The following is a 22,254-nucleotide window of genomic DNA, read 5'->3' as shown; positions in this document are numbered from 1 at the left end:
GGGTCATGACCTGTGCTGAAGGCAGACAACGACTGAGCCACCCAGATGCCCCAGGCATGGACTGCTTTTTTACAACTACTCTAAGAACTACCAAAACACAGTTAAGTATTTCTGTAGAAGCTGAGCTCCATCAACCTTCATTCACACATGCATGACCCTGTCCATATGCACAAATTTTCTTACTCCATATTCATTTTCTTTCAGCATCCATTAAATGTCAACTCCTCAGAAATTCCTTCATTGAATCCCAACTTCTATTAGCCTTTCTCTTGCCTTCTCTGTTTAATTAAAATTTTGCTATTCCTTCAGACGACTCATATTATTTGTCTTCATACATTCATGGGTTTATTTAATTACTTATTCTATCAACTATTGGTTTAATTATAGAAAGTTATTACCTGAATGCTAAAATTAGTGAAAGTTCCCAGAAGGATTTAAGATGGCAGAGGAGTAGAGGGACTCTGTGCTTGCCTTGTCCCTTGAACACAGCCAGCAAAATATCAAATCATTATGAACACCTGAGAAATCAATCTGAGGAATCAGAACAAACTGCACATCTAATGGGAGAAAAATGACTACATTGTGAAAGATAGGAGCTCCAGAGAGTTGATTTAGGGGAGAAAAGAATTTCAGGTGCTGCAGAGGGGATGGAGCCCTGATCACAGAGTAAGAAGCAAGAATGAGAATGAGAGAGAGAAGAGTGAAAGTGATGTGCAGGGGATTGCACAGGAAAAACTCTTCCCCAAAACCACTGACAGGGAAAAGGAGAGGAGGTGACTAGCCCAAGTTCTTATAAGCAGTGGAGCTCAAAGTTTGAAGTTTTAAAAGTCCACACCATCACCAGGGTCATACCTGGTGGTCTTAGGGGTGTTCCTGTGGGGAAAGAAGGCAGAGGCCCCTGAGCAGAAAGCATATCTGAGGACCCCCTGGGTTGCACAGGGAGAAACATTTCCACTTATTGGAGTGCATTTGGGAGAGATGGCACTACCTCTTGGGGAACAAAAGAGAAGGCATATACCATTGAGTTGCCCATTAGTTAGAATAACAGCAGAAGCACTTGCTAAAGGCTGCTAACCTGGAAGCCAGCTTTTGGCTGTACTTTACCATAAGCTCCTAGCCCTACAGTCATGTAAATACTATACTGGGACAAACTGGCATCAGTCACAGTGTGTTAAGACCCACCTGAGAGGATCAGTGTGGATCTGCACCAGTATGAGTCCCTAAAATTTGGCGCTTTGAAACCCAGCCATGTGCCTGAGGGAAGACACAGGAGTACTGTTCTGCCAGGAAGACAGACTTCTCAGATACACATATGGTGAAAGCAGGATTCTGACAGAAGCCTGGGACAGGCAGAGGAAAGATTGTTCTCTCTTCTGTGAGGGCTTGCTAAACAATGGAAGGCACAAACTCCCTCTCCAGTGATGAAAGAGTAGGGTGACCCCATTTCCTCCCTGCCCATCAGCACAGACCTCAGTGAGGAACACAGCACCCCCAGTGTAGGCTGGGGCAGTTTACACCAAGTCCTGCCTCACAGCACCCTGCAGGTGCATCTTTACAAGGACACGTCTGACTGAGAACCGGCACAGCAGGCCTCTCCTCTAAAAGACCAGCACAGACCCAACCCCCTCCACACAAACCAAGTCTACTGATCATAAAGTGCTGCAAAGCTTCAGCTCTAGAGGAAGTAGGATCCAGCCTTTTCTAAAACCAAACCAAAACACACCTAGTTAAAAACCATATACTGGACAAGATCCAAACAGTCCACATTGCAGGTGAGGAGAAATTCTGCAAGGAACCAATCAGAGGGAAAGAGCAGCCAAAACACAACAGAAGAGTGCACACAGTACATACCAAAACAAAACAAAACAAAATCTTCTTGAAGCACCAAGTCCTGGACAGTATATTATCTCTTCTTAGTATAGCCATTACTCTCAGCAGGTTTTCCTAATACACAGTAGAAGGGGTCTAGGCAAAATGCCAAGATAGAGCAATTAATCTCAAAATAAAGAACTGGAAAAGACATGGCAAAGGGTCTGGTGAGAACAGATATAAGTAATATGTCTGAATCAGAATTTAAAACATAATCATAAAGATACAAGCCGGGGGGGCACCTAGGTGGCTCAGTGGGTTAAGCCTCTGCCTTCGGCTCAGGTCATGATCTCAGGGTCCTGGGATCAAGCCCCACATTGGGTTCTCTGCTCAGCAGGGATCCTGCTTCCCCCCATCTCTCTGCCTGCCTATCTGCTTACTTCTGATCTCTCTCTGTCAAGTAAATAAATAAAATCTTAAAAAAAAAAAAAGATACAAGCTGGGCTTGAGAAAAGCATGGAAGACACTAGAGAATCCCTTTCTGTGTAGATAAAAGAACTAAAAGCTAGTCAGGCTGAAATTAAAAATGCTATAACCAAGATGCAAAGCCAACTGGATGCAATGATAAGAAGGCTGGACAAGGCAGAGGAACAAATAAGTGACAGAAAAGATAAAATTGTAGAAAAATCATAAAGCTAAAAAGAAGAAGAAAATAAAACTATTGGATTATGGATGTAGACTTGGGGAGCTCAGTGATTCCATAAAGCATAATAACATTCCTATCATAGGAGTCTCAGAGGAAGAAAGGGAAAAAAGGGAAGAAAGTTTATTTGAGCAAATTATGGCTGAAAACTTACCTAATCTGGGGAAAGGAACGTTTATCCAGATCCAGGAAGCACAGAGAACTCCTATCAAATTCAACAAAAGTTGGCCAGCATCAAGGCATATCATAATACAATTTACAAAATATAGAGATAAGGAAAGAATCCTGGAAGCAGCAAGGGAAAAGAAATTCCCCTACAATTGTCTTACAAGGAAATTGTCTTACAAGGGAAGACAAATGGGTTAGCAGTAGATCTATCCACAGAAATCTGGAAGTCCAGAAGAGAGTGGCATGACATATTCAATATGTTGAATGGGAAAAATAGGCCATCAGTAATACTTTATCTAACAAGGATGCCATTCAGAATAAAGGGAGAGATAAAGAACTTCCCAGACAAAAAAAAAACTAAAGGAGTTTGTGACCACTAAACCAGCCATGCCAGAAATATAAAAGAGTACTCTCCGAGTGGGAAAGAAAGACCAAAAGTAACAAAGACTATAAGGAAGAGAGAAAATCTCCAGAAGCAGAAATTTTACAAGTAATACAATGGCACTAAATTCTTATCTACCAAAAATTACTCTGAAAGTAAATGGACTAAATCCTCAAATAAAAAAGATATAAGGTATGAGAATAGATAGAGAAAAAAAAAAGACCTATCTATACGCTGCCTACAAGAGACTCATTTTAGACATCAAAACACCTCCAGATTGAAAGTGAAGGGATGGAGAACCATCAAACACATTAATGGACATCAAAAAAGAAAGCTGGATTGGCTGTACTCATATCACACAAACTAGATTTTAAACCAAATATTTTATCAAGAGATGAAGAAGGGCACTATATCTTAATTAAGGGATCTATCCAACAAGAAGATCTAACAACAGTAAATATGTATGCTCCTAACTTGGGAGCAGCCAAATATATAAATCAATTGATAACAAACATAAAGAAACCCATTGATAATAATACAATAATAATAATAATAATAATAATAATAATAGGGGACTTCATCATCCACTTAACAGCAGTGGAAAGATCATCTAAGCAGAAAATCAACAAGGAAAAAATGGCTTTGAATGACACACTGGACCAGAAGGACCTAACAGATATGAATAGACACTTTTCCAGAACACTTCATCCTAAGCCGTGGAACACTGCTTTTTAAGTACACATGAACATTCTCCAGAATAGATCATATACTAGATCATAAATCAGCCCTCAACAAGTAGAAAAAGATCGAGATGATACCATGCATATTTTCAGACCACATTATGAAGTCAACCACAAAATTAATTAATTAATTAATTTTAAAAAAACTTGGAAGACCACAAATACCTGGAGGTTAAAGGACATCCTACTAAAAATGAATGGGATAACCAGGAAATTAAAGAAGAAATATTTTACAAGTACATGGAAGCAAATAAAAGTGAAAACATGACAGTACAAAACCTAAGGGATGTAGCAAAGGCAGTCCTAAGAGGAAGGTATATTGCAGTACAGGCCTACATCAAGAAGTAAGAAATATCTCAAATACACAGCCTAACCTTACACCTAAAGGAGCTAGAAAAGGAATAGCAGATATAACCTAAAACCAGCAGAAGAAGAGAAATAATAAAGATTGGATCAGAAATAAATGTTATAGAAACAAACAAACAGAAAACTAGTAGAACCGACCAATGAAACTAGGAGTTGATTCCTAAGAAGAGTTAATAAAACTGATAAACCCCTAGCCAGACTTATAAAAAAGATAAGAGAAAGGACCCAAATAAAAACATGAATGAAAGAGGAAATATCACAACCAACACCACAGAAATATAGTTATAAAACATGATGAAAAATTATATGCCAACAAACTGAGAAATCTGGAAGAAATGCACAAAACTACCAAAACTGAAATAGGAAGAAATAGAAAATTTGAACAGACTGAAAACCAGCAAAAAAATTGAATCAGTAATCAAAAATCTCCCAACAAACAAGAGTCCAGGGCCAGATGGATTGGCTTTCAAGGAAATTCTATCAGCCATTTAAAAAAGACTTAATACCTATTCTCAAACTGTTCCAAAAAACAGAAATGGAAGGAAAGCTTCTACACTCACTCCTTCTACAAGACCAGCATTACCTTGATTCTAAAAGCAGACAAAGATCCCACTAAAAAGGAGAATTACAGATCAATATCCTTGATGAACACAGATACAAAAACTCTCAATAAGATACTAGCAAATTGCATCTCATAGTATAATAAAAGATTTATTCACCATGATCAAGATGGATTTATTTCTGGATTGTAGGGGTGGTTCAATATTCATGAGTCAATCAACATGATATACCACATTAATAAAGGAAAGGACAAGAACCATATGATCCTTTCAATAGATGCAGAAAACACATTTGATAAAATATAGCATCCAGAGATGCCTGGGTGGCTCAGTCATTAAGTGTCTGCCTTTGGCTCAGGTCATGATCCCAGGGTCCTGGGATCAAGCCCCACACTGGGCTCCCTGCTCCGTGGGAAGCCTGCTTCTCCCTCTCCCACTCCCCCTGCTTCTATTCCCTCTCTTGCTATGTCTCTGCAAATAAATAAATAAAATCTTAAAAAAATAAATAGCATCCATTCTTTTTTAAAAAGATTTTATTTAGGGGCACCTGGGTGGCTCAGTGGGTTAAGCTTCTGCCTTTGTCCCAGGTCATGATGCCAGGGTCCTAGGATCGAGCCCCGCATCGGGCTCCCTGCTCAGTGGGGAGATTGCTTCCCTTCCTCTCTCTCTGCCTGCCTCTCTGCCTACTTGTGGTCCCTGTCTGTCAAATAAGTAAAATCTTTAAAAAAATTTATTTATTCATTTGACAGACAAGTAGGCAGAGAGGCAAGCAGTGAGAGAGAAGCAAGCGGGCTCCTCCGCTGAGCAGAGAGCCCGATGTGGGGCTCGATCCCAGGATCCTGGGATCACGACCCGAGCCAAACGCAGAGGCTTAACCCACTGAGCCACCCAGGCGCCTCATAGCATCCATTCTTGACAAAAACCCTCAACAAAGTAGGGATAGAGAGAGCATACCTTAACATCACAAAAGCTACATATGCAAGACCCACAGATAATATCATCCTCAATGGGGAAAAACTGAGATGTTTTCCCCCAAGGTCAGGTACATGACAGGAATGTCCATTCTCAACAATTGTATCCAACATAACACTGAAGTCCTAACCTTGGCAATCAGACAAGAAAAAGAAATAAAAGGCATCCAAATCAGCAAGGAAGAAGTCAAACTTTCACTACTTGTTGAAGACATGATGATAATGTATGTAGAAAACCCAAAAAAACTCCACCAAAAAATTGCTAAACTGGTAGAGGAGTTCAGCAAAGTCATGGGATACAAAGTCAACATAGAAATCTGTTGTATTTTTTTTAAGACTTTATATATTTATTTGTCAGAAAAAGAGAAAGAGCACAAGAAGGGAAAGCGGCAGGCAGAGCAGGCAGAGGGAGAAGCAGGCCCCCGCTGAGCAAGGGTCCCCATATGGCACTCAATCCCAGGACCCTGGGATCATGACCTAAGGCAAAGGCAGCAGCTTAACTGACTGAGCCACCCAGGCTTCCCAATCTGTTGCATTTCTGCACAATAGTGATGAAGCAGCAGAAAAAGAAGTTAAGAAATTGATCCCATTTACAACTGCACCAAAACCATTAAGATACCTATGAATAAACCTAACCAAAAAGGTAAAAGATTTGTAGTCTGAAAACTATAGAACACTTACGAAAGAAACTGAAGAGGACACAAAATAATATGAAGACATTCCTATGCTCATGGATTGGAAGAACAAACATTCCAAAGCCATGACTCCCTGAGCAGGGGTGAGTGGGTTTCTTTTACTTAAGTTAGGATGAATACTCAGAAAGGGGAGTTTTGTCATCACATGTAGAGATGGGCATAAAATAGGTGATGGGGATTGAGGAGTGCACTTGTGATGAGCACAGGGTATTGTACAGAGTGCTGAAATCACTTTATTGTATACATGAAGCTAATGTTACACTGTATAACTGGAATTTAAATAAAAACTTGCTGGTGTTTTTTAAAAAGCTTTTAAAATTAAATAAAAATAAATGAACAGAAAAGGACATGGGAAGGGAAGAAAAATTATAAACTAGAAAAAGTTAATAAAACAAAGTGGAAATGAACTAATAAAAATTATAAATGAACTAATAAAAATTATAATTAAAAACAACTCCCAGTGCTGCTTCAAAAGTAAAGACTGACTTAAGGCACATTCTTGAGTTGTTTTTATAGGATTGAAGCTATGCACCACAGGGTTGATGAGGTTTAAATAGTCACCAGAAGACCCCCCACATGCTCCCTATCTTCAGAGGAATATAAATCTTATATTTTAGAAGCAAATAGCAGGAAGAACTCTGGCAAGCCTAGACCAGTTTGAACTCAAACACCAACACACCCCTGCACAGGGGTGTATGTAGTTACCTCTTCCTCATTATAATGTTAAAATCTCTGCCGAGGAAGAAGCACAAACCTCTTTGACATAATGTACAATGTATGAATAGGCATGTTTCTTTAAAATGGGTGTGTGAACTTATGCCCATCTCTACATGTGATGGCAAAACTCCCCTTTCTGAGTATTCATCCTAGCTTAAATAAAAGGAACCCACTCACCCCTGCTCAGGGAGTCATGGCTTTGAAAGTTATTCCCTGTCATCTCATTTGTTGCAAATAAAGTTTCCTTTGTGTAAGAAATCCACCTGGTATAGTTTCTTCCTGTAAGTTTAGTTACATTTGGAGTAATTCCCACAGTTGTTTTAACCAGTGTTAAAGTCACTGTTGGCAATAACAAAATTAGTCTGAACATTATGTGCCTCCCAAAACCAAACAGATTTCAGGGAAAAAAAAGTACATTTGTGTAGGTTAGGGCTTTGGTTAGGCACATGTTGGGTACCCCTGAGAGTCTGGTACTGTGACTGGACCTCATTCAACATTGCCCTGTTCCAGGTCCCTGGATACCCTGACCTGTGAGCCTGACACCAGCATAAACATACCCTCTCGACTGCCCCATGGGCAACCAAGGCCCCCAAGCCTGTGGAGCTAAGGCCCTTCTCCAGCTACTTGCATTACCTTAAGCTTGGAGGATGCCCACCCCGGAAATTCTCTTTGAGGAAGCCACTGAAATGGGTGACAGTCAGTTCCAGTGTGTGCTTAGTATTTGTTTAAGTCCCAGGTTTTTGCATCAGTGAAGGTTCCCAGGTGTCTCTTGGAAATACCATGGTCAGTACACTAGAATCAGCCTTTGCAGGTCTTCAAAATTCTCCAGCTCTGCCTTTAGAGGATATGCACATTTATGTGGATTAAAACCTGCAAATAAGCAGGTGCCCTCTAGCTCCAAAAGCCCACTCCTATGAACCAGCTTTTCCAGACAGTTGCCCTATAACCAGGACTGTAGCTACATGGCTCATGCATGGGCAATAAGTACCCCCATTGGCCTGCTGAAGGTTGCTGGGAGGCCCTCCAAGCCTGTGGATCTTAGTTTGGTCCTAAACCAGCTTCCAGGCCAGAGGAGGCTCATCACCCAAAAATCTTCTTGAGTTTGCACCTTTCAAATGGTCAAACTCAGTCCCCTTTAGGAATGGCCACATGAGGAGTTCAGGGCTTACCAATAATCAAGGCTCCTAGGTGCCTCTCAGTTAAGGATACAACTGCATCCTGGCAAAACAGTCCAGACTCCTCCACCTGTAACTTCAGAGAGCATATGCACTTTTATGTAGGATAGGGCTTGGAAAAGGCAGATTCCTTGTACCCTCAACAGCCCACTCCCAAGACCCATCTTTTCAGGACACTTGCCCTGTCCCAGGTCAGTTTCACTAATGCTGACAAGGCTGTGCAATTGCCTCCAAATTGGCCTGCAGGGAGAATATATGCATTTGTATAAACTAAGGCCTCAAATGAGGCAGGTATCAGGTAGCCCCCCCCCCCCAAAAAAAAAACCTACTTCTGTGACCCAGCCTCTTACTACAACTACCTTGTTCCAGGTTCCCAGCTTCCCAGACCTGAGCTTCACATGCATGGGTAGTCTGTATTCTATCTGCTGGCCTTTGTCTGCCTGGGTCCTCCAATCCTATGGACCATAAACCGGGCTTCAAGGTTTGTAGAGCTTCCAGGAGAGTGAGCCCACCTCCCCAAACATCTTTTTGAGACTGCATTTGAAACTGGGTGCCTCTTATGCTATAGGATAAAAATTGCAATGAGGCTGGTGCCAGGTACCTCACACAGTTGCTCCTGGATGTCAGCTTCTTTCCTACAACTGCTCTGTTGCAGGTCCCCCAGATACCATGACCTGAAGGACCTGAGCATGGGCAGCCCATGCACTGAAGCCAGACTTGGGCATTTGTGGCCCGCAAGGCCTGTGGAGCTGAGGCCTATCCCCATACACTAACATAAACCCCTGTGTGGATAGATTCCACTCCACAAAATTTTTCCTGAGGCTTCAGCTTCAAACTGGTGTAAAGTCAGCCCCCATTTGGACTGGCTTTCTGATGGGGTCCTGGGTTTACTGGTTATCAAGACCTCGAGGTGCCTTTCAGTGAAGGATAACCTTATCAGCATGCCTGGCCCCATCCTGGCAAAACAATACAGATTCCTCCACCTCTACCATCACAATAAATATGTCCATGGGTTAAGGTTTGGGATTAGGCAGATTCCATAGTCCCAAAGAGCCTGCTCATGAAATCTGGATTCCCCAAGAAGTTGACAGTTCCAGGTCCATGGCTCCCACGACCTGCATGGACCTGTGCATGTGCAGAGCACACTCTGTCAGATGGGCTTGTCTGACAGGGACCCTCCAGACTTGTGGGGCTCAGGTCGGCCCCCAATCTCCTGCAGAGCCTCCAAGATGGAGAGAAGTCATTCCCAGGAAATCTGTCTGAGCCTGCATTTGAAACGGGACTGTTAGTATGGAGGTTCCTCAAGAAGTTAAAAAATAGAGCTACCCTGTGACTCAGCAACTGCACTACTAGGTATTTACCCCAAAGATACAAATGTAGTGATCTGAAGGGGCACCTGCACCCCAATGCTTATAGCAGCAATGTCCACAATAGTCAAACTATGGAAAGAGCCCAGATGTCCATCGACAGAGGAATGGATAAAGAAGATATGGTATCTGTATACAATGGAATATTACTCGGCCATCAGAGAAAATGAAATCTTACCATTTACATTGACATGGATGGAACTGGACGGTATTAGGCTAAGTGAAATAAGTCAACCAGAGAGAGACTATTATATGGTTTCACTCATATGTGGAATATAAGTAGTGCAGGGGGACCACAGGGGAAGGAGGGAAAACTGAATGGGAATAAATCAGAGAGGGAGACCAACCATGAGAGACTCTTAATTCTAGGAAACAAATTGAGGGCTGCTGGAGAGGGGTGAGGGGGATGGGGTAACTGGGTGATGGGCATTAAGGAGGGCACATGATGTGATGAGTGCTGGGTGTTATACGCAACTGACGAATTACTTGAACTCTACATCTGAAACGAATGACATACTATAAGTTGGTTAATTGAATTTAAATTTTAAAAAATGAGATAGGATTGTTTGTCCCTTTTTGGATGAGCTGCCTGAAGGGGTGCTCAGACTTATTCCAAAGAAGTCTCCCTAAATGCCTTTTAGTGGAGGCTACCCAGGCCATCCTTCCTGGCCCCACCATGGCAAGACAGTCCAGATTCCTCCAGCTCCGCCTTCATGGGGGAAATGCTCATTCATTTAGGCTGAGACTTGGAATTAGGTAGATGCCAGTCATTCCAGAGAGCTTGTTACTGGGATCTTGCCTCTCCTTTTAACTGCGTTGTTCCAGATCCCACCCTTATATGCTACCTGGGACCTGGATTCCTGGAAAAGCCTCAACACCAGCAGGCAGCTGTCTGAATGGGGACCAATGCTCCTCTATTTAAAACAAAGTCTCAGATTTTTCTGGGGGTAAGCTTTCCCTGCTATAGAGATTGTGCAAGAGTCAGAGATTGGACTGAGTTAGACTTCCTAACGTAAGAGGCCAACATGTGCACACATGCACATTGTCAGTGATCATTGAGCAGCCTGGCCTGGTTCTACAGGGTATTTGTAGAGAGAGGGTGGGTCACAATAGCAAGCTATATGAAGTACCTGGCATATGCTTAATTCCAAGGCTTATTATAGCCAATAAGAAAATATCCATTTTAAAATGTAGCTTCAGAAAGATATTCAGTATGTGGGCACCCAGCACCCTGAGTCTATTCAGGTGGTTGGGGTCAAGCTGATACTCCACAGACGTGGAGTATACCCTGCAGCCCAAGACCAACTAATGGGGTGCTAGTTGCACATACATGGGTACCCCAAGTCAGGGTAACTATGGATATGGAAAAGGACAAATGACTGAAGAGGAACAGTCAGATTAGAAAGTTATAAAAGAAACACCTCAGAGCCTTCAATACTGGGAGACCCTGGCATCATGAGTTGGCTGACACAGTGCTATGGCACAAGCATGGGCAGAATGGGTCAGGGGAACCAGGGACTTAGAAGAGGACAGCTGTAGGGAGATGCCAGGCCACAGTAGCAAGCAACTGGATGTAGCTAGTATATGCCTAATTCCCAGGCTTAACCTACACAAATGTGCATATTTTCTCTAAAGGCAGAGCTAGAGAAATCTGGATTGCCTGGGCAATGTGGCACAGCCAGAGATAACCTCCAAAAAGAGACACCTAGGCAGCCTTGATTGATAGAGAAGCCCTGGACACCATAGAGACAGCCAGTCCAAATGGGACTGACAGTCCTTAGTGTAAGATAGCCCACAGAAAGATATTCACAGTGTGGGTCTCTCCATCCTAGAGGCCAAGCAGGTGGTTGGAGATTGGCTCTAGCTCCAGAGCCCCAGAGTGTCCCCTGTAGCCCAATGCCAACTTATAGAGTACACACTTCATATACACAAGCTGCACAGGTCAGGATAACCAGGGACCTGGAATAGGAAAGAGACCGGGTAATGGGAGGAAACTACTGGGGATACTGGACATCTAAATTTTTCCAAGACTTACCCTGCACAATTGGGTCTATTCCACTTTAGGGCAGAGCCGGAGGGCTTCGACTGTCCTGCCATGTCGGGACCTGACCACTGGCCTGGTTAGCCAGCCAAAGGAAGTGCCCAGGAGCCTTGAGTTCTGGAGAAGCTTGCCACCCTGTTGGGCAATCTGTCTGAATGGTGAATGACAGTCACAAACTTAAAGTTGCCATGTCAGAAGTCTCCCTCTAACCTGAGAGCTATGCAGGTGCTTGGATATCAGCCGGGTCTGGAGTGCTCTGGCTATCCAAAGCTGACTGATAGGTAAGAATGAGCATGCAGGCCCAGTAGGCCAAGGGACCTAAATTAGAACAACTTTAGTTGTTCACAGCAGTTGGTCATAGCAGCAGGATACATGTTATCATCCTAATTTGAGTCTGAACCTACACAAAAGCATATATTCTCCCGGAAGAAAGAGGTAGAGAAATGTGGACTGACAAGGTGCAGACGAAACATCTGCAGGTCAGATGGGAAAGGGCAACTGCACAGAGAGATCAGGTCACAGGAGTAGGGTATTTGGAGGTACCTGGCATCTGCCTCATTCAAAGCCTTAGACTACACAAATGCACAAATTCCCACTGAATGCCAACCTGGAGGCAACTGCACTGCCTTGCCAGTGTCAGGAGGGGGCGGCAGCCAAGGTATCCTCCTTGCAAGAGAAGCCAGGAGCCCCACTAGGCAGGCAGTCCGAATGGGGACTGACTGTCACCACATTCAATCTACCTCTGATAGATTCTCAGGGTTGGGAGCCCTCCACCCAGCAGGCTATTGGACCGCCTGAAGTCCCACAGGCCTGGAGGGCCCTGCCTTCCCCAAAATAGGCTAGAGGGTACCTATTGGGCATGCCTGAGGTGCACACGTGCAGGGAGCCAGGGACCAGAACAGAGCAGGTATGCCCAGAGGCCAGGCTGACCCTTGGCCCCCAAAGCCTCTGCCTAAGTCTAAACCCTATACTATACAAATGTACCTATTTCACCCCAAAGTGAAGCTAGAGATATCTAGACTGACTTGCCTGGGGCCTATGTGGCCGCTAGGGCATCCTGCACTAAGAGACATCTGGGAGTTTTGATTCCTGGTAAACCCAAATCCCATCAGGCAGACAGCCATTTCCAGTGGGGACAGTGGTCTCAGAAAGATTTTTGTGGGGAGAGATCCTTCTGCGCTGGAGGGTGCTCAGATGGTTCCAGACTAACTCAAGTTCCCACCAGCTTAAAGGGCTCTGGCTGGTCCTGGCTGCCCTTGGCCTACTGAAGAGATACAAACTGTGTATTCTCGAGCTGCACAGTTCAGGGGAGCCGGTGACCTAGGGACAGGGCGGGGGTCTCGAATGGATTGTTGGGGGTAGAAGGTATCTGCTTTATCCTAATTGTTAACCCCCACAAATAAGCATATTCTCCCAGAAGGCAGAGCTGGAGAAATCTGGTCAGCCTTGAGCGGGTGGGGCAGCATGGGATGGTCTAGGTCACAGAACTCTGGGAGCCCTGGCTGTTTGAGAAGCCTCTGGGCCCAGTCAGACATCCAGTCCAAAGGGAGAGTGTCTGCCACCAGTTCAAGATGCATGAATACATTTACATTTACTTTTTTTTATTGCAAGGGAGATTTTTGACTTTCCCTAAAAACTACCTGCAGCACGTGACTCTGAGGGTATGGGTTGTCCCTCCACCATGGGCGCTCGTTGAACAGCTGGTGCCAGGTTCTAACACTTCCATATGTGAGCAAAAGTGTATGGCTTTTGCCCACCCCATAGGGTTCCCCTTCTGTGGCTGTTCTTTTGATATTTATGGCAGAAAATGCCATCACACAAATGTGTATTGTTTTCATTTGTCCCCATTTATGTTCTTACTGATAGCATTCCCTGTTTCTTCAATACATGGATTCCTTTCCCCTCTGTGTGGCCTCACAGTTTCACCTTGGGGAAGTCCCTGGGCTCTCCAGGCTTCATGTCCCAGCTCTGCAAAGGAAAGTGGGTAGAGATGACTCGGAAGCCCTTTCTGGGTCAGATACGCTGGGTGGTACAATTTTGTCATTTAGAAGTTGAGAGACAGAGCCACAGCCCAATAGCTCCCTGTTCTCTGAGGCAGCAGTTCATCAGCATCTCTTACAGAGAGGGTATGGTGTCTAGGACCTCCTTTTTCATCTGTGTTCTAAATGTCTTTTCCTGCACGGTGGCAGAGCAACATCACCAACACTTAGGACAACTGGAGCAGTTTTGTATGGGGGGACCTGGGCTTGGGGCTGACGCCTCACCTCACGAAGCTACAATGACACAGCTGAGGTGGTTTCCAGCGTTATTCCCATTTCTCAGGCAGCAAAACAGGGAGTAGAGTCTGTGTTTTTAACTTTCATACTATACCATCTCCTATTTTAAAATAATAATAATAATAATAATAATAATAATAACCCAACTGGTTATATTTACAACACAGGAAGCTAACCAAAAAGCCTTGAGGGCCAGGATGCCAAATGGGATTTATTTTGCCTTGGGCACCACCCTTTATCATAAGTCCCAGGACCTCCCACCTTCACTGACATTTCTGGTAAAAGGAGGCCAGTTCTTGAGATGTCAAGTTGTTTCACTCCAAAGCCTATGTAAACTGCAATGTTACATGAAGTCACAGGTGGGCCTGCATTAGGGTATGGTGTTCATTCATAAATGTAATTACACCCCTGTAATTATGGGTGCCTGGGTGGCTTGGTCGGTTAAGCATCTGCCTTTGGCTCAGGTCATGATCACAGTGTGATTGAGCCCTGGGATTGGGATTGAGCCCTGCACTGGGCTCCGTGTTCAGCATAGAACCTGCTTTCCCTCTCCCTCCGCATCTCCTCCTGCCCGTGCTATGTGCTCTCTCTCTCAAATAAATAAATAAAATATTTTAAAAAACTATACTTAATCACTTAGGTTCTAAGTGAGCTGTCTTTCTTCTCCCTTTTCCTTTTTTTTTTTTTTTTTTTCTCCCTGAGAAACCTCAGGGGGGTGGAGAGGATGTTCAGCCTCTAGGTCGTCTGACTTCCCTCCAGCTGTTCCATCCACCTGTAATAACAGGCTCCTCCAGCAGTTCTGTTACAAACACTATGCCACCATTCCAAAGTCAGAGCATAAGGCAAAAACCAAAGATGAGTGAAATTACCTTTGAAACCCTCCTAGAAGGGGTGGGGAGCCAGAAGCCATCCCTTACTGGTGATTTCAGCTTTCCTGCCAGGCCTGGAACAGCCTTGGTTTCTCCAGTAATTCCACAACCAAGGCCATCTTCATACCCTGAGGTCCTGAGAGTTGATTAGGGGACAGTAAGACAAGTGGAGTCTTACCCGCACCAGTTATATCCTTCTTTCCTCTTTCCCTTTCCATTTTCAGAGCACATGTAAATGAATGTGGAATATGCTGTGACTTCTCTGTAAAGTTACAGACAGCATTTATTGAATGCTTACACGTGCTGAGCTTGATGCTAAGAGGCTGTATCAAAAGGTGCATTCAGCTGAAAGTAGCAGATGCCAAAAGTCCCAATTGCTTTGAATAAAACCTTTTAAAATTATCTCTCAAAACAAGAAAGTTGGATAGGTCATCTCAGGCTGTTCTGTAGCTCACCATTGCCTCCCTGAAATCTCCTTCCACTCAGCCATCATCAATATGTGGGCTTCACATCCTCAAGGTGGATGCCTGATGGCCATGGATGCTGCAGCTCCAAGCAGCATAACTTCACAGGTGGGAAGCAGGGCAAGCAAAGATTTCATCCTCTGTATTTTTTTAAAGAAGCCCCCTGCAGACTCTCCCTTATACTTCATTGGCCATAAGTAGGTCACAAAGCCATCCTCAGCTGCCAGGGCACTGGGAAAACGAGTATCTGGCAAGAAGGACATCACAGTGATTGTCATAAAGCATTCACGATTCATGCGCTAAACTAGGTCACTTTGCTGTCTGGACCAAAGTCAGGGCTCTGCTGGCAAAAAGGGGGCACCTTTGTGGGGTAGCTAATACTGCCATGTGTTTTCTCAGTAAAACTCACAGTAGTCCACTGTGGTGGGGTCTTTTTAATTTTATTTTATTTTATTTATTTGACAGAGAGAGCGCACAAGAAGGGGGAGGGGTAGGCAGAGGGAGAGGGAGAAGCAGGCTCCCTTCCCAGCAGGAAGCCCGACATGGGGCTCAGTCCCAGGACCCTGGGATCATGACTTGAGCCAAAGGCAGACACTTAACTGTCTGAGCCACCCAGGTACCCCAGGACCTTTTTATTTTTTTTAAGATTTTATTTATTTATTTGACAGACAGAGATCACAAGTAGGCAGAGAGGCAGGCAGGGGGCTCCCTGCTGAGCAGAGAGCCCAATGCCAGGCTAGATCCCAGGACCCTGGGATCACGACCTGAGCTGAAGGCAGAGGCTTTAACCCACTGAGCCACCCAGGCGCGCCCCCCACTCCACAGGACCTTTTTTAATTTGCATTTTACAAATGCTGAACCTGAGACTCAGGGCCATTTAGTAACTTGCCCAAGATCCCACGACTGCTAACTAATAGGGGTTTAATTCCAGGTCTGTCTCCTGAAAGTGTACTCTTAACCACTCCAAACCACAACCCTCTTGAGGGAAGGGACCATGTCTTCATCTTTGTATTTCTGCAGTGTCTTGGATCTGACAGAAACTTAATTAAGTACAAAATCATTTTGTTTTGATACTTGCTGCTTTGTAATGTGTTTTAAAACCAAGAAGGTAAACTTACCAATGCTACCTTTAAAAAAATACATACCTATCTCTTCTTCAGAGAGATAGGTATGTATTGTTTTCCACTTACCCATGCTGGGTTTCTGAAGTCCTGGGAAGAATTCCAATGTAAATATCACCAATGATGGAAATTTGGGGGAAAGAGAGGAGGGTGAAAGACTAATTGAAACCCCAAAGAGGGTCAGTTCCTCATTAACTATGGAGCCATGGAAAATTCTTTGTTTCCTCCTGTTGGCTTCTTGCCTCCAGGATCTGGGTGGGTATTGCTTTTGGCAAGCTTCCTGGTCAGGTCACAGACAATTGGATTAGAAGGGTGTGTCTTGGGGAACAGGGCAGAACCAGTCTGGTTCTGGGTCCATGGGAGTGAATGCAAGAAAAAGTTGGGCCCTGAGCATCTGCAGCCCGGGGTAGGACTAGGCTGGCCACTCCACATACATGGGCTCACTTAGCACTCATAATAACCTGCAGGATTAGGACTACTATCTCTCCCACTTTACAGCTGAGAAAGCTGGGGCTCAGAGAGATGAAGTCGTTTGTCCAAGGTCACACAGTAGATCTTAGATTAAAAACTAAATCCTATGAACTTCTCGGGTGGAATACTTTCCTTAGTCCAGAGTAACTACTATCTCAGGCACCCTGAAGAGAGTGCTAAGGGTCTATTGGGAGCCAAGGAGGTCCCTGGCCCATCCTCAGAGCTTTCATCAGGCCATATAACTCAGTCATCACCAGCAGGGGCTTTGAGTAAAAGCCAGGTTAGGACCCCAGCCTTACACTGCCTAGGAACTCTAAGCAAATGATAGTACTGGGGTTATAAGGCTGGGATCTGGGGCCTAATGGCCTGGGTTCTAACACTTGTTCTCCCAGATACCAACTGTGTGGCCCTTACCTCATTGTGCAATTTTATAAAGAAGAATCTAAAGAACCTGCTCTAAGGGCTGCTTATAAATATTAAATAGGGTCCTCAGTCCAGTAACCGGCACTAAGCCAGTTCTTGTTAGGTAGTTATTTTATACCTCCAGTACAGATAGTGCTGTGAAGTACCCAGTACAAAGGCCCCTTCCTAGTCCCATCCTTCCCTCTGCCTCAGCAGCTGGCTTCATGAATGAAAGACCTAGGAAGGCCTGGACTAATCTGGATACACAAATGAGGGGGGAAGTGACTTCTAGGAATTAAAGGCAAATGGAACTCAGCTTGCAAATTTAGACATTTTCATGGAGTATGGTTGTTGGAGGCCAAGAGATGGAACCCACCTGAAGCTCCCCTCCCATGCTCCCACTTTCACCATACAGAGAGCTAGCCCTAGGTCAGTGAGCGTACCCAGCATATCCAACAACTCTGGGAGTAACCACACTCATCTGTCACACAGATTCCCTTGGTCTGCTGGGCTTGAGCTGGGTCTACCATAATTCATGGCCTCAGGGAGCGAGCCCTGAGAAGTAGAGGACATGCAAAGGTCACCCATAGGGCTGGCAACAGGGCAGGGAGCCTTGCCTGTGTGTCTCCCCAGAGGCTGGCCACAGCCCAGGTGTCAGGTGTCTTGGGCACAGTGCCTGAGAGTGCCACACTGGGGATCTGGGTGCCTTTGCCAATTTCCCTAACCTCTCTGGGTTGTGAGCCCCACCTGGGGACCTGGAAGGGACCCGGAGTACTTGGGCTGACTTGGCAAGATTCAATGCCTAGGCTCTGGGCCACAATGACAGGATATCCCCAGAGAGTTGGGCTGGTTGCCACACAGGGAACACTGGGGTGGAGACCTGGCACTGCTGATAAAAGGCCCAAAAACACACAGAGGAGGGATAGTGGGGACAGCTGGGCCCTGATGGGGTAAGAACAGGCCAGGATTGCCACTGAAACTACAGCTATAGGCAGTGAGGGGCCCATAAATAGAGACCTGAGTTTCTCCTCTCTCTGCCTCCAGTCTGGAAACCAAGGGCAGAAGCCAGTCTCCTGCCACTTTGTCCTGATTTTGGTCCTGGGTAGACAGTGTAAGCAAGTTCCCACTAGGTTTCCTTTGAGTTTCAGATATCATCTGTCCCACTCCCACTGAACAAAGACCCTGGGTCTAGAGGGAAAGGGGCTTCCTCAGACTCTTATGACTAAGGTGATGTCCAGGAGGGCCCAGACTTGCCTGAGCACTTGACTAGCCCCCATAGCCCAGCCCCAGGCCTGGGGATGCCATCTGGGCAAGGCTAAATCAGCAGCTCCTGCTCTCTGCACACAGGTAGCAAGATGATCTCCAGACTGAGGGACTGATCAAGACAAGCCTTGCCCTCAGGTGCCCCTGGGCTAAAGCCCTTTCTCCATACCAGGGAGCAAGTCTCAGATCCCAAATTCCTTTTGTTGTGTCTCGGGCTGACAAGCCTGATTGAATATAATGATTTACAAGGCAAATAAGGGTTTTGTGTTTTATCTTCTAACAACCCACTACCAGCTGAGTCTCTGCAGGCAGACTGGTCAGGCGTGGCCTAGAACAGGTAGAGCCCCCTCCTTGCCAGGCAGGTCCTCTTGGGTCATTGACCAAGATGCTGATAGGCATAACCAAAGACTAGCTGACAGACTCTGCATTTGTGCCAGACACTGGAGCAGAGAGGAAGCATAGAGCTAGGAGAGAACCCAACTCACTATGTGACCCTACTGGGCCTTAAGCCCCTATCCATATGCTGGGAATGTTAATTCTGACATATCCTATGGTGAGAATGTCACAGTTCATAGATATCAATATACTCATTCATTCTTTCACTTCCAGTATTTGTACCTCATTTCTCTTATCTCTTACTGCATTGGTTACATATTGGTTACAATATCTTTGGTACGCAGTACTAGAATCTTGTTCGTTTAACCAATATCTTTGGTACACAGTACCTACTAAGGTACCAGACCAGGTGCTAGGCACTGAGATGCAAGGATGAGTGCTACAGACTCAGCTTAGGCCTCAAGAGATGCCCAATGTAGAGGTCAACTTTCTAATGGCCTTTATGGCCTGGGCCACCCTGTAGAGACCTTGGAATGATTCAGATGCAGCTCCTGTTCTGGAGTGATACAGTTGGATGCCGCAGATGAGAATTCAGGCAAATATGGTGGAGTACACAAATGGGCCCCTCAGGAGTTACAAGGTCACCGGCTCCCAAGGAGTCAAGGAGGAACTCTTGGAGAAGACAACTTTTTTTTTTTAAGATTTTATTTATTTATTTGACAGAGATCACAAGTAAGCAGAGAGGCGGGCAGAGAGAAAGAGGAGGAAGCAGGCTCCCTGTGGAGCAGAAAACCTGATGCGGGGCTCAATCCCAGGACCCTGGGATCATGACCTGAGCCGAAGGCAGAGGCTTTAACCCACTGAGACACCCAGATGCCCCAAGAAGACAAGTTTTTTTTTTTTTTAATTTATTCATCTATTTTAGAGAGAGAAAAAGTGAGCATGAGCAGGAGGCATAGAGGGTGAGGGAGAGAGAATCTCAAGCAGACTCTGCATTGAGCACAAAGCCCAACTTAGGGCTAGATTTCACGACCCTGAGATTACCACCTGAGCCAAAACCAAGAGTTGGATGCACAACCCAGGCGCCCCCACAAAGAAGGCATTTGAAGAGTGAGGAGGGTTTTAGACAGATAAAGATAAGCAAAGTAGTTTCCCAGAACAGGTAACAGCATGGGCAAAGGCAGGAAGGAAGGAATTCTTCTTGGGGCAAGGATGGAGAAGATAAGTCAAAGTGATGTAAATTTAAGGTGTTGAGGGGGCAGGAGCACAAGGTAAAGTTGGCAAGCTGAGGGATTGATCTTAATGGGGGAAGACCATAGGAAGACATGGAAGGCACTTGAACAGGAGAGTAGTAGCATGGCTGCTTTAGGAAGAGAAATCTGGTAGAAGTAGCCAGAGGAGGAAGGCCTGGAAGGAGCAGACACTCTCACATGATATGCTCCCCACTTCCTGAGGTCTGGGGTGTCTCTGCCCACAACTGAGAGAGAGAGGACAACTTCCTCTCCTCAGCCTGGCCGGGGAGATAAAGTGGCAAGGACAGGAAGTTGCCTTAAGGAGCTGAGGAGTGGGCAGCCTGGTCGGGAGTCCCCAACCACACCTCCACTCTGTGCCGGGTGTTCTTGTAGAGGTAAATGCAAGAGGAAGGAGGTGAGGCCCCTCAGGCCAAAATGCAATGATCTGGGTGTCCTGAGCCAGCTGAGGGTCCCTGGGTACCTGCTCTGATCTTTTGCTGACAGGTCTGCACTTCCCCAGCCCTCAAAGATCAGGTATGCTCCCATCCCAGGAAGAGGTAGGTTCTGGTGTTTTCCTGTCTCAACTCTGTCATTCAAACACCCTTCCTGATACCTCCTGGGAATCAAGGTGGGTCCGGCCAGATGCCTGCCCTCAAGAGTATCAACGTACAGTGAGGGCTGTGGGACAATGGACACCAGCATTCTGTGAGCCTGATAAGGTCAGGCAGGCTACCAGAGCCCTGTTGGCCTCGGGGATGAGAAGTGGCTTCCAGGCCTTAAGGACTAATAGAGAGAGCACTAAAAGATGGAGGGGTGTTCCAAGCACAGGGGACAATGTAAGCAAAGATTCAGAGGCAAGAAACTTCCTACTGTGTGCAGTGAACTAGATGTGGCACCCTTGTAGCAACCACGGGAGATAGGAAGTAGTGAGGATGAATGGTGGACTGAGGAATCTGGACACTCTCTGAGGGGAAGGGCTGAAGGGATCTGAGAGGGCCGAGGTCCCCATCTTAGAGAACAGGGAGAGGCTGAGGGCACAGCTTACATAAGTGACTCCAGGCCAGCACAGGCCAAGGGCTCAGGAGGACTGGTAGGGGCTGTATCAGGGGCTTACATGGGGACCCCAAGCCCAAAAGATCAAATAAAAGAACTTGGGATACGTAACAGACAGGAATATTTCCCAGTCTGAACAGGTGGGAGCCAGTCTTTCCTGCCGCTCCAGAGGGGGGCTTGTCAAGTGGATGGGGGTAAGAGGTTAAGACAGCGGACTTAGAATCAGTGCTCAGTAGCAGGGTGTCAGAGAGCTGGAACACCTGCCTGCTGGGCCTGGGTGACCCTGGAGAACAGGAAGTGAGGTTCCCAGGACAATAGGGCTGTTTGCATTTTCAGTCAAATCTATTTACAAACCAAAGTGGGGGAATGGGAGGATAGCCCCAGACTAGCTGTCTCCTCTAAGGACTGTGCTATCTCAGGCTCTCCTCCCAGAGCCAGCACTGATGTGATAGACAGGGAGACTGAGGCCCAGAGACAGCAAGCACCTCCAAGACCTCACAGCAAAACCTACTTCGCACAGTTTGTTTCCCTCCCCTGTTCCTTCAGATTTCAGCAGAAGAATCACTTCCTCTAGATCTCCCCTGAGCTCCTATCTTCGAGAATCCCTTCCCTGACAATTTCTCAAGACTTCAGTGGCCACTCTGCAGTCTGTTTCTATGTGTGGTTATTCGGAATTAATGACTGAGGGAGTGAACTCAGGGAGAACAGGGACCGCCTACTCAGGGCCTGGCACTGTCTCTGATACATGCTGGTTCCTTGATAAATATTTTAGAAGGGAGGTAGGGAGGTAGGGAGGTAGGGAGGTAGGGAGGTAGGGAGGTAGGGAGGAAGGGAGAAAGGGAGGGCGGACCTCTTGCTTCATTCAGAGCCAGTAAAAACTGCGCAGGGAGATGTAAATACACAGGGCTAGGGTAGCCAAGAAAATTAGTTTCCAAAGAAGAGAGAGATTTTAGGGAGAGGAGCTAGAAGAACAGTCTGGGCCAGGGGAACAACATGAACAAAGAGATGGAGCTAGAATGTGCAAGGCCAGTGTGGGGAATTTTGAGGAGACCAGTTTACCTGGTTATGCCAAA

The sequence above is a fragment of the Lontra canadensis genome, unplaced genomic scaffold (assembly GCF_010015895.1).
Source record: "Lontra canadensis isolate GAN:19392208 unplaced genomic scaffold, GSC_riverotter_1.0 scaffold217, whole genome shotgun sequence".
NCBI lineage: Eukaryota > Metazoa > Chordata > Mammalia > Carnivora > Mustelidae > Lontra > Lontra canadensis.
The sequence above is the reverse complement of the archived record's forward strand: the minus strand, read 5'-3'. Positions refer to the sequence as shown.